The following is an 11014-nucleotide window of genomic DNA, read 5'->3' as shown; positions in this document are numbered from 1 at the left end:
ATCTCCTTCGGTGTTTTACAGGCCTGTCGGTGGGCCTCGTAGTCTCCGGGCACCTGTCTGTATCTCCTTTGGTGTTTTACAGGCCTGTTGGTGTGCCTCCGGTGTCTCCGTGCACCTGTCTGTATCTCCTTTGGTGTTTTACAGGCCTTTCTGTGTGCTTCCAGTGTCTCCGTGCACATGTCTGTATCTCCTTCGGTGTTTTACCGGCCTGTCGGTGTGTCTACGGTGTCTCCGTGCACCTGTCTGTATCTCCTTTGGTGTTTTGCAGGCCTGTCGGTGTGCCTCCGGTGTCTCTTTGCACCTGTCTGTATCTCCTTCGGTGTTTTACAGGCCTGTCGGTATGCCTCCGGAGACTCCTTGCACCTGTCTGTATCTCCTTCGGTGTTTTACAGGCCTGTCGGTGTGCCTCCGGTGTTTCCGTGCACCTGTCTGTATCTCCTTTGGTGTTTTACAGGCCTGTTGGTGTGCCTCCGGTGTCTCTGTGCACCTGTCTGTATCTCCTTTGGTGTTTTACCGGCCTGTTGGTGTGCCTCCGGTGTCTCCGTGCACCTGTCTGTATCTTCTTCGGTGTTTTTTGCAGGCCTATCAGTGTGTCTACGGTGTCTCCGGGCACCTGTCTGTATCTCCTTCGGTGTTTAACAGGCCTATCGGTGTGCCTCCGGCGTCTCCGTGCACCTGTCTGTATCTCCTTCAGTGTTTTGCAGGCCTGTTGGTGTGCCTCCGGTGTCTCAGTGCACCTGTCTGTATCTTCTTCGGTGTTTTACAGGCCTATCAATGTGTCTACGGTGTCTACGGGCACCTGTCTGTATCTCCTTCGGTGTTTTACAGGCCTGTCGGTGGGCCTCGTAGTCTCCGGGCACCTGTCTGTATCTCCTTTGGTGTTTTACAGGCCTGTTGGTGTGCCTCCGGTGTCTCCGTGCACCTGTCTGTATCTCCTTTGGTGTTTTACAGGCCTTTCTGTGTGCTTCCAGTGTCTCCGTGCACATGTCTGTATCTCCTTCGGTGTTTTACCGGCCTGTCGGTGTGTCTACGGTGTCTCCGTGCACCTGTCTGTATCTCCTTTGGTGTTTTGCAGGCCTGTCGGTGTGCCTCCGGTGTCTCTTTGCACCTGTCTGTATCTCCTTCGGTGTTTTACAGGCCTGTCGGTATGCCTCCGGAGACTCCTTGCACCTGTCTGTATCTCCTTCGGTGTTTTACAGGCCTGTCGGTGTGCCTCCGGTGTTTCCGTGCACCTGTCTGTATCTCCTTTGGTGTTTTACAGGCCTGTTGGTGTGCCTCCGGTGTCTCTGTGCACCTGTCTGTATCTCCTTTGGTGTTTTACCGGCCTGTTGGTGTGCCTCCGGTGTCTCCGTGCACCTGTCTGTATCTTCTTCGGTGTTTTTTGCAGGCCTATCAGTGTGTCTACGGTGTCTCCGAGCACCTGTCTGTATCTCCTTCGGTGTTTAACAGGCCTATCGGTGTGCCTCCGGCGTCTCCGTGCACCTGTCTGTATCTCCTTCGGTGTTTTCCAGGCCTGTCGGTGGGCCTCCGGTGTCTCCGTGCACCTGTCTGTATCTCCTTTGGTGTTTTACAGGCCTTTCGGTGTGCTTCCAGTGTCTCCGTGCACATGTCTGTATCTCCGTCGGTGTTTTACCGGCCTGTCGATGTGTCTACGGTGTCTCCGTGCCCCTGTCTGTATCTCCTTTGGTGTTTTGCAGGCTTGTCGGTGTGCCTCCGATGTCTCCGTGCACCTGTCTGTATCTCCTTCAGTGTTTTGCAGGCCTGTCGGCGTGCCTCCGGTGTCTCCTTGCACCTGTCTGTATCTCCTTCGGTGTTTTGCAGGCCTGTCGGTGTGCCTCCGGTGTCTCCTTGCACCTGTCTGTATCTCCTTCAGTGTTTTCCAGGCCTGTCTGTGTGCCTCCGGCGTCTCCGTGCACCTGTCTGTATCTCCTTCGGTGTTTTCCAGGCCTGTCTGTGTGCCTCCGGCGTCTCCGTGCACCTGTCTGTATCTCCTTCGGTGTTTTCCAGGCCTGTCTGTGTGCCTCCGGTGTCTCCGTGCACCTGTCCTTTGATAGTATGATACAGACTAGGTGGTGGCTGGGGTAATTGGCACATGCAACCAACAGTACAAACTTGTCTCAATATAACTGTCCTTTATGCCAATGTCCATATCTTATTTGGTGCTCTGGAGGAGGGAGATCCACCTGATCTTCCTCAAATGGAGAGGAGTTTTTTCCAAGTCAAATTAAAGAAAGGTCCCTGAGTACTCAAATAAAACCACTGCTAATGGCGATACTGTGGTAACAACTGTCCTTTATTCAAAGGAGTCTCTTTCTTATCCTGCCAACACGTGTTTCGGCTGTTGCTGAAATCGTAACAGAATCTTAACAGCAGCCTCCATGAAGGGCAGGAATATAAATATGATGATATTATAGAGAGGAATGCTCAACGAGTATTTATAGCCCCAATACCAGGGTCTATGACCCACAGAGCACCCATCGTGTGCTCCATAGGATCATGTGCAATACGTTCTGAGTGGAAGATAACACTATGTTTCAAGTGCTAAGTGGAGCAACAAGAAGTGCCAGTGCAAAGTGTTGGAAGTAACTGTGGCCAAGCATCTACTGTAAACAGAGGCCACGTTGTCAGTAAACTTGGGAAAATATGTAGCCTGGCCCAACATTAAAAGTGTTGCAGTTACTGGGTGTAGGCCATTAAAAACAAGAACAGAAGTGAAATATTAACATTTTTTTGTGACATTTGTAATAAAGCTTGAAACATTGAGAGAACATATTTGAACCAGTTATTGAATGGTTGCACAGATTGATGCTGTGGTGGCACTGAGTGATGTGGTGGCGACGAGTGATGCTGTGGTGTTCAGTGATGCTGTGGTAGCGCATAGTGATGTTGTGGGGCCCCTGAGTGATGTTGTGGTGCCCTTAGTGATTCTGTGTTGGTGCTGAGTGATGCTGTGAGGATGCAATAGATAGATAGATAGAGTGAGGGCAATAGATAGATAGATTGAGGGTGATAGATCGATAGATGGTTGTGTGGGGGGGCTGTGTGTGTGGGGGGGGGTTGTGTGTGTGGGGGGGGTGTGGAGGGGTGTGGGGGTGTATGTGGGGGGGTGTGTGTGGGGGGTTGTGTTTGTGAGTGTGTGTGGGATTGTGTGTGGGGGGGGTTGTGTGTGTGGGGTTGTGTGTGTGTGTGGGGTTGTGTGTGTGGGGGGAGGTGTGTGTGGGGGTCTGTGTGTGGGGTCTGTTTGTGGGTTTGTGTGTGGGGGGTTTCTGTGTGTGGGGTTGTGTGTGTGTGTGGGGATGTGTTTAAGGGGTTGTGTGTGGGGGAGGACGATCAACAGATGAGAGAGAAAGGAGAGAGTGAGAGAGAGGGAGGAGAGAGAGAGAGAGAGAAAGGGGGAGAGAGAGGAGAGGTATAGAGGGAGGGAGGGAAATAGAAGGAGGGGGAAGAGAGAGTGGGAGAGAGAGAAAGAGAGAGGAGAGAGACAGAAAGAGAGGGAGGAGAGATAAAGAGAGAGAGAGGGAGGGAGAGAAAGGGAAAGACTGAGAAAGAGAGTGGGGAGGGAGAGCTAGAGAGGGGAGTAGAGAGAGCCAGAGAGGGGGAGAGAGAGCCAGAGAGAAAGAGAGCGGGAGAGACAGAAAGTGTGAGGAGAGATAAAGAGAGAGAGGGAGGTAGAGAAAGAGAGAGATAGAAAGGGAAAGAGTGAGAGAGAGAGGGGGAGAGAGAGAAAGAGAGTAGGAGAGACAGAGAGGAAGAAAGCAAGAGACTATGCGCCCTGGTGGGAGCTGTGGGAAACAGGTTCAAACACATTCTGTTGAAAAGAAAGGGTGACATACATAACATTAGATGGATTCTTGAAAAGCACCCCGGCTTCTTGCCTGGGGTCTCAGCAGGCATCAGCTTTACACAGAATGTTTTTTTTAGCCTTCCTAACACAGAGCACATAAAGTGTTCAAATGGGGGAGTTGATGTTGTTTAAAGTGGAAAACTGCCAATGAACGAGTTTGGAAACTAGATTTTAATGTCTGATTGTGCTTAATAGCCTGTGATTGTGGACGTATTCTTATACACACCAAAAATAAATATGATCTAAAGTGGAGCTACGCTACTAATTTTATTTGTGTATAGCTGCAAACACGCAGTGACAGCCGCCCTACTAGTGCTTAATTTGTAACAAAGGAAGTGCCGGTGTTGTGATCAGGCAGCAGCTTCATACTCTATAGTTCTTTTGTTAGTTTGCGTAACAGTGAGAGCGCACATAAACTGAAATTTAATAATGGCTTGGCTTCAGCCGCTTTCAAGTGGCTGTAGCCAAATCACTATTAAAATTCGGTTTATGTGCTCTCTGTTACGCAAATTAAAAACGGAAGATGAGGGGGGAGGGTTTAGAGAGATGCGTGCGAGAAAAGACGCCGGGAAACAGAAGGAAAGAGGGTAGAAAGGAGGAGTCGAGGGAGACATGAGCGCCTGGAGAGGGGCAGCGAGGCAGACATGCACGAGGGGCACGGGAAGAGGAGACGAGGGGTCAGAGAGAAGTTAAAAGTAAAATTAGAGATAGGGTGAGGGTGAGGGTGGGAAGAGAGGGCGAGGGTGGGAAGAGATGGTGAGTGGGGGGAGAGCAAAGGAGACGTACAGAGAGCACATAAAGTGTCAAATGGGGGAGGCGATGTTGTTTAGGTTTAAATATTTTTTATTGAAGAAGTACAGTGGTATAGCAGTGTAAAACAAGAAAAAGACCGGGCAATAATAGACAGTTCCCAGAGAGCGAATTAACTGCTGATACAGTCTTTAGAGCTCACCGCCACCTTCGTGGTTCTATAGTCTGAATCAGGCGAGAGCCGCTACGGTTGGTATCCTCAAGCATTGCAGTCGAACGTCGACCAGAAAGCAAATAACAATCCCTCTGTACTTCACAATGAACGTAACAAACTACCCCAACAACCCCCCAAACCCATCCCCTCCCCCCTCCCCCAACTCTCAGTCCGGTGCCGCACAAAAAAGGTTCTCAGACACTCACAAGCCCTCTCCCTGTGTGTACCCAACCCACTTGCCCATCACTCCTCCTCCCTACTGGCCATTCAGGTGATCGGTGGTGTAAGCCTAAGGAGTCTCAGATATCTGGGGCACGTAAGCTCCCTGAATTCAGTAGCTAATAAAGTATGGAATGGTTGCCACAGCTCTGTGAATTGGTCGATCTCCCCAGCTAGTGTAAGGGAAATTTTCTCCATACCCAGTACATGCCACAGCCTGTGTAGCCAGCCCGTGATCGAGGGAACAGTGGAGGTGCGCCAGTGTATTAGAATGTTCTGCACAGCGGAGCCCAAGGCGATGGCTATGTGTCTCCCTCTCCGGGATTTCAACGGAAACATTAAGGCATTAGGTAGGCCCAGTAAGGTATAGGCCGGGAAACGAGGTAATTCTATGCCAAAACATTTATCAATTTCATCGATCACCTCCTTCCAATAGTCCTGTAGCAGTGGGCATTCCCATAAGATATGCGTCGAAGTCCCAATGTGTCCACAAGCGCACCAGCATGTAGTGTCTATGAGCCTGTTCATTTCGTGCAAGCGTTCAGGAGTGCGGTACCAGTATGTCGAAACCTTGGTGAAGGTTTCTGTGAGCCCCACATGATATGCAGAATGTCGTGCTCGGTATGAGATCTGCTCCCATTCTTTGTGGCTTAGTGTTCTCCCAAGTTCCCTGTTCCATCTCTCCCTACCAGGGTTATAGATGTGTGTGGTCGGAGGTTGTAGCATTTTATATAGATCCGATATGAGTTTCGCGTCCGAAGTGCGCGTCGCCAACCAGCGCTCATAGGGGAGCAGGTTCCTGTCTGCCGCATCCCGCACCTGAGGTTGCAGTGCCCAATGTCTGACCTGCCAATATCGCATCCTATCCGCCTCGACCAGCTGGTAACTCTCTTTAAGGTCCTCAAAGGGGAGGACCCCACCCTCCCCGTACATATGAAAGAGCGCCCTGCAGCCTTTCTCTCGCCAATGCGCAAAGGCACCCGGTTCCGTCCCTGGCGTGAAGTCTGGATTGTCCACAATAGGGGTGAACGGAGAGGGGAACAAGGTTAGCTCGAACCGTTCGCAAGTAGCGTCCCATACCCTCAGCGGGACCCTAGTAACATATGAGGCGTAAAGGTTCGGGGGTCTGTGTTGTCTACGCAGGAATGGTATTTCCTGCAGTGGACGGCCTGCCACCGCCTGATCTTGGAAGAGCCAGTGCTTGTCCGACTCCCATCTGCTCCACTCCACTAGGTACCTCAGCTGTGACGCCTGGAAGTATTTGTGAAGGTCAGGGACACCCAGTCCACCCGCCTCTGGCGCCAGGGTCGTCAGTGTTCTCTTCATCCGAGGCACACGGCCTTGCCAGACAAATTGGGATAGAGCCGTCTGCATCATCCGCATCCAGCCTTTAGGGGGCTGTAGCGGAAGTGCCCGGAAGAGATATAGGATCTGTGGTAGCACAGTCATCTTCAGCGCTGCTATCCTGCCTAGCCACGATATCGTCCCCTTGTTCCATCTTCCCAGTTCCTCTTTCACTTTCTTGCCTAACGTCTCATAATTAATCGCTACCATCGCCGACAGTGTGGGGGCCAGCAGGATACCTAGATAAGGCACATGGTCCCGTGACCACCTCAGTGGGTAACGCCTCTGCAAATCTTGTCTCGTCCCGGGTGTCAGGGAGATATCCAATGCCGTGGATTTCCCCATATTCATCCTGAACTCGGCCGTTCTCGCAAAAGCCCCGAGCTCTTCCATACACGCGGGCAAAGCCCTCCGTGGATCCTCTAGCGCAAAAATGACATCGTCTGCATACAAACTTACCGTGTGGGTATAACCCCCCATCCGCACTCCCGTAGCATCTGCATTTCGTCTCACTCTCTGGGCAAAGGGCTCCATATAGAGAGCGAAAAGTAAAGGGGACAGTGGGCACCCCTGTCTCGTGCCGCGTTCGATATTGAAACGTCTTGAGCCACAGCCATTGACTCGCACTGCCGCTGACGGGAACTTATAACAATTAAAGACCATGCACCTAAATTTCTCCCCTATGCCCATTCGAGCCATCACCCGTTCAAGATACGGCCAATGCACCGGGTCAAACGCTTTCTCGGCGTCGACGGAGAGGAGCATCCTTTCCCCCGGGATCCGTGAAGCCTTCTCCAGCACGTGCACCAACCGCTTGGTATTGTCTACCGCTTGCCTGCCGGGTATAAAGCCGGACTGGTCCGCTTCAATCAGTCCGGGGAGATATTGCGCCAATCTCGCAGCCAAGATCCCTGTGTAGATTTTTAGGTCAACGTTTAAGAGGGAGATCGGTCTGTACGAGCCACACTGAGCCCTGTCCTTCCCCGGTTTGGGTATGACCGATACCGTGGCATGCAGGAGATCCGGTGGGATAGCGCCGGGGCAGCTAAATGAGTTAAACAGTTTGGTCAGTATCGGAGCTAGGGCGGTGCAAAACGTCCTATAGAAGAGGGTGGTGTATCCATCCGGTCCCGGAGCCTTCCCGAGTTTTAGCCTAGCGATCGCCGAGATAACCTCTTCTATCCTAATCTCTCGATCTAGGTAGTCAGTCTGAATTTGAGCTAGGGACGGAAGAGTCACTGAGTCCAGATATTCATCAGGGTCCCCAGTCGCTGCCCCGTCCTCCGCGTAGAGCTCGGAGTAGAACTGTCGAAAAGCCTCAGCTATGTCGGCGTCTTCTGTGACTGTGCGCCCATCAGGCACCGCAAGTTCTTTGACTCAACGGCATTGGTGTGCAACTCTAAGCTTAGCTGCCAATAACCGGCCACAGCGATCCCCCCCGTGTAAAAGGCGTGTTTCAGGCGGAGAGCCGCATACTCAGCCCTGTCCAGATCCAGAGACGACAGGAGCTTCCTCGCCGCTTTTAGTTGTTTCCAAATTCTGGGAGCCCCCGTGCGCCGATGCACCTGTTCCAATTCCCTGACCTTGTGCGTGAGTTCTTCCCGTTTAACTTTCCTTTCCCTATTTTCGGTTGCTGATATTGATATAAATTCTCCCCGTAAGACCGACTTAAGCGCCCCCCATTGAGTCGCCAAGGTGGTGTCGGAGTTAGCGTTGTGCAGCTGAAATTCAGTCACAGCCTCAGTGATACGCTGCACCACAGGTTTTTTGTGTAAAAGGGCGTCCCGTAGGCGCCAGACTCCGCGCTGAACAGGGATCGACGGGAGCAGGAAGGTACCCGAGACCGGAGCGTGGTCCGATAGGGAGATGACCTCGACCTCCGAGGCAGTGGCCATGTCCCGAACCGGGCCAGAAACCAGCAAGTAATCTAGCCGTGCATATGTTTTGTGCGCGTGTGAGAAATATGAGTAGCCCCTATCTGTGGGGTGAAACCCTCTCCAAAGATCGTGCAAGTCGAGTTCAGCTAAATGTGTTTTCATAGTGTTCGATAGTTCCCCAGTCTGTGGAAAGCGCTGTGCTGATCTGTCTAGTGAGGAATCAAATACCATGTTAAGGTCCCCCCCCAGAATGAGATGTCGATCAGGGGATGCCGTGACATCTATCAACGTGGTGTGGAGGAAGTGTTCCTGACGCTCGTTTGGGCAGTAAACCGACCCCACCGTGAAATGTAGAAGCCCCAGCTTAAACCTGTACGCCAGTAGTCTCCCTTTTTGTTCAGCTAATTTGTGTAGCACCTCACCCCTAAAGGATTTAGATACCAATATAGCAACTCCCGCCGTTTTGGTGGAGTGGGAAGAAAAGAACTGAGTGGGGAAGGCACGGGACCGCATTCTATGACAATCACCCACCAACAAGTGCGTTTCCTGTAACAGACAGATGTCCGCCTGCGAGGCCTCTAACAAGGAGAGAACCGCCCTTCGCTTCGTGGGGTTGTTTAGGCCTTTCACATTCAAAGTCACCACTTTCAAGCCTGCCATACCAGATTAATGTAACCTACCAGCACTAGGCAGGCGAAGGCGGCAAGTGCCAATCCCGTCTGTGAATCGGCCCGTGAGGTCCGGTTTAGCTGAACGTACATAACAAAGACACCGGACTGAGTTGCCCCGAACACCCCCCTCCCGGATCCCAAGGCTCCCGAACTCCAACTTCCCGACCCCCGCATTCCCTCCCCTCTTTCCCCAACTTGAACCTTCCAACCCATCCTCCTTAACCGTTTGTAGTCCAAAGAGTCCCAGGCCTGCCCCTTACGGACAGGTCTGTGGTGAGGTACCTTCGTGGGCGACTAGCCACCAGCACCCCGCCCTCGCATTCCCGCGCCCACCTCCTCCCCAAGCCAGCTCTATCAGTAATGCATTGTCAATCTCCCCCCGGAGTCCTGTTAGGCGGTCAGCGCCACTTCTCCCTCGACCATCGAGGTCTCGGTAGCTGTTCGAATTGCGTCCGCCATTCCAGATCTTACTGTTGGCGAGTCCGGCCTCTGCGCGGCCCTCTGCGGCCTGTGTCTCGAGACTCTCCGCCAGCCACCGTCAGTGGAATTCCTCCTTCTTCGTGGCGTGGACGACTCCTCTTCCTCTGCCGTGATCCCTAGGACTTCGCAGACATCTTGAAGAGATCGTAACTGGTGCGACTCTCCATTCCATCGGAAAATGAGGCGGAAGGGGTGCCCCCACGAGTAGGGCGTGTCGTGTTGTCTTAGGAAGTCCGTTGCAATCTTGAATGCCCTGCGTTTCTGGAGCGTAGTCGCAGCTAGATCCTGGTACAGCGCCACTTGGTGATCTCTGAACACTATCGATTGTTTCTTCCTCGCTTCGTACATAATCCTCTCTTTTAGCGGGAAGTCAGGAAGAAAAGTCAGTACATCCGGTGGAGGTCCATTCGCCCGTCGTCGCGGGCCTACTCTGTGAGCTCTATCAATCCTGATAGGGAATTCCGCAGGTTCGCCAAGGACAACGCGGAACAGTTCTTGCAAATAGGCCACTATGCCGGAGGTCTCCTCTGTGGACGGCACTCCCCGGATTCGAATGTTGTTCCGTCTTGCTCTGTTTTCCAGATCTTCGTTATGTAGTTGGAGGTCAATGTGTTGGTCCCTGAGGCGGAGGACCTCCTGCTGCAAGTGCGTAATCTCATCGTCCTGCCTTTGCGTGGAGCTCTCAACCGCTTCCACCCTCTCCCCAAGACCATCCACCTCTCTGCGCAGTTCTCGTACTTCACCGGCCACTTCCTTTTTCAACTCCTGAAAGTCGTCCCTCAAAGTCCCAAACAGGGACTCTAAAAAGGATCTGGTGACCGGAGGCTCACCGCTGCTCCCCCCTTGTGATCCGCATGCACCTCCTGACTGTGTTGAGGCCTTGTCCCCTTTGCTGGGTGGTTTATTGAGCATTTCCGTGAGCGTCCGACTGCCTCCTTTGCCGCCTTTCTGCCCGGCCATCTTCCTCACTGTTCCGCTGCTCGCGTGTGAGCTCTGACAGTCCCCAGCTAATCCGTTTCCCGGTCAGGCCCGTGCTTCCGGTCTGCACCTTCGAGAGCCTCCGCTCTGTAGGGCGGTCCTCAATAAGTCCTGCGACCCACGTTCGAGCCCCCGGCTTCCGGTTGCTCAGGGAGAGCCCAGCGTCACTCGGTTGCTTTTCCCAGGTTACCCCACCGCCTTTGCAATGGGTAACAGGCGTTGTCGTGGTTCCCCGGCCTCTGTGGTGTGAGATGCCTCAGACTTCCGACCTCTTCGGGGCAACCTGGGGCTCTACTGGGGGCTCGGCACTTCGATACACACACCCAGCCCACTCCTCACCTCTGGCGTCGAGTCCGTGGGGGGGAGGGGGAGGGCTCTGACCGGGGCCCAGCTCTTGGCCACCCGATGCTGGCGCCGCGGCCTACAACCGCCCCGCAATCTCTGGTACTGCTCACGGTCAATCCGCGATGCCCCAGGGCACTCCGCGCCCTCCTCGTGCCTGTCCCTGTAATGGCGTCCCAGCACTGTCCGGCTGCTGCTTTCTGGGCCCCTATTCGTCCCTCCAGCCGCGTTCTAGGGGGCAGGCGTCGTTGGAATTGTAGGATCACCCCTGTGTGGTGCACCTCGAGTCCTCGCT

The sequence above is a fragment of the Lissotriton vulgaris genome, chromosome 12 (assembly GCF_964263255.1).
Source record: "Lissotriton vulgaris chromosome 12, aLisVul1.2, whole genome shotgun sequence".
NCBI lineage: Eukaryota > Metazoa > Chordata > Amphibia > Caudata > Salamandridae > Lissotriton > Lissotriton vulgaris.
This window is presented reverse-complemented; position numbering follows the sequence as displayed.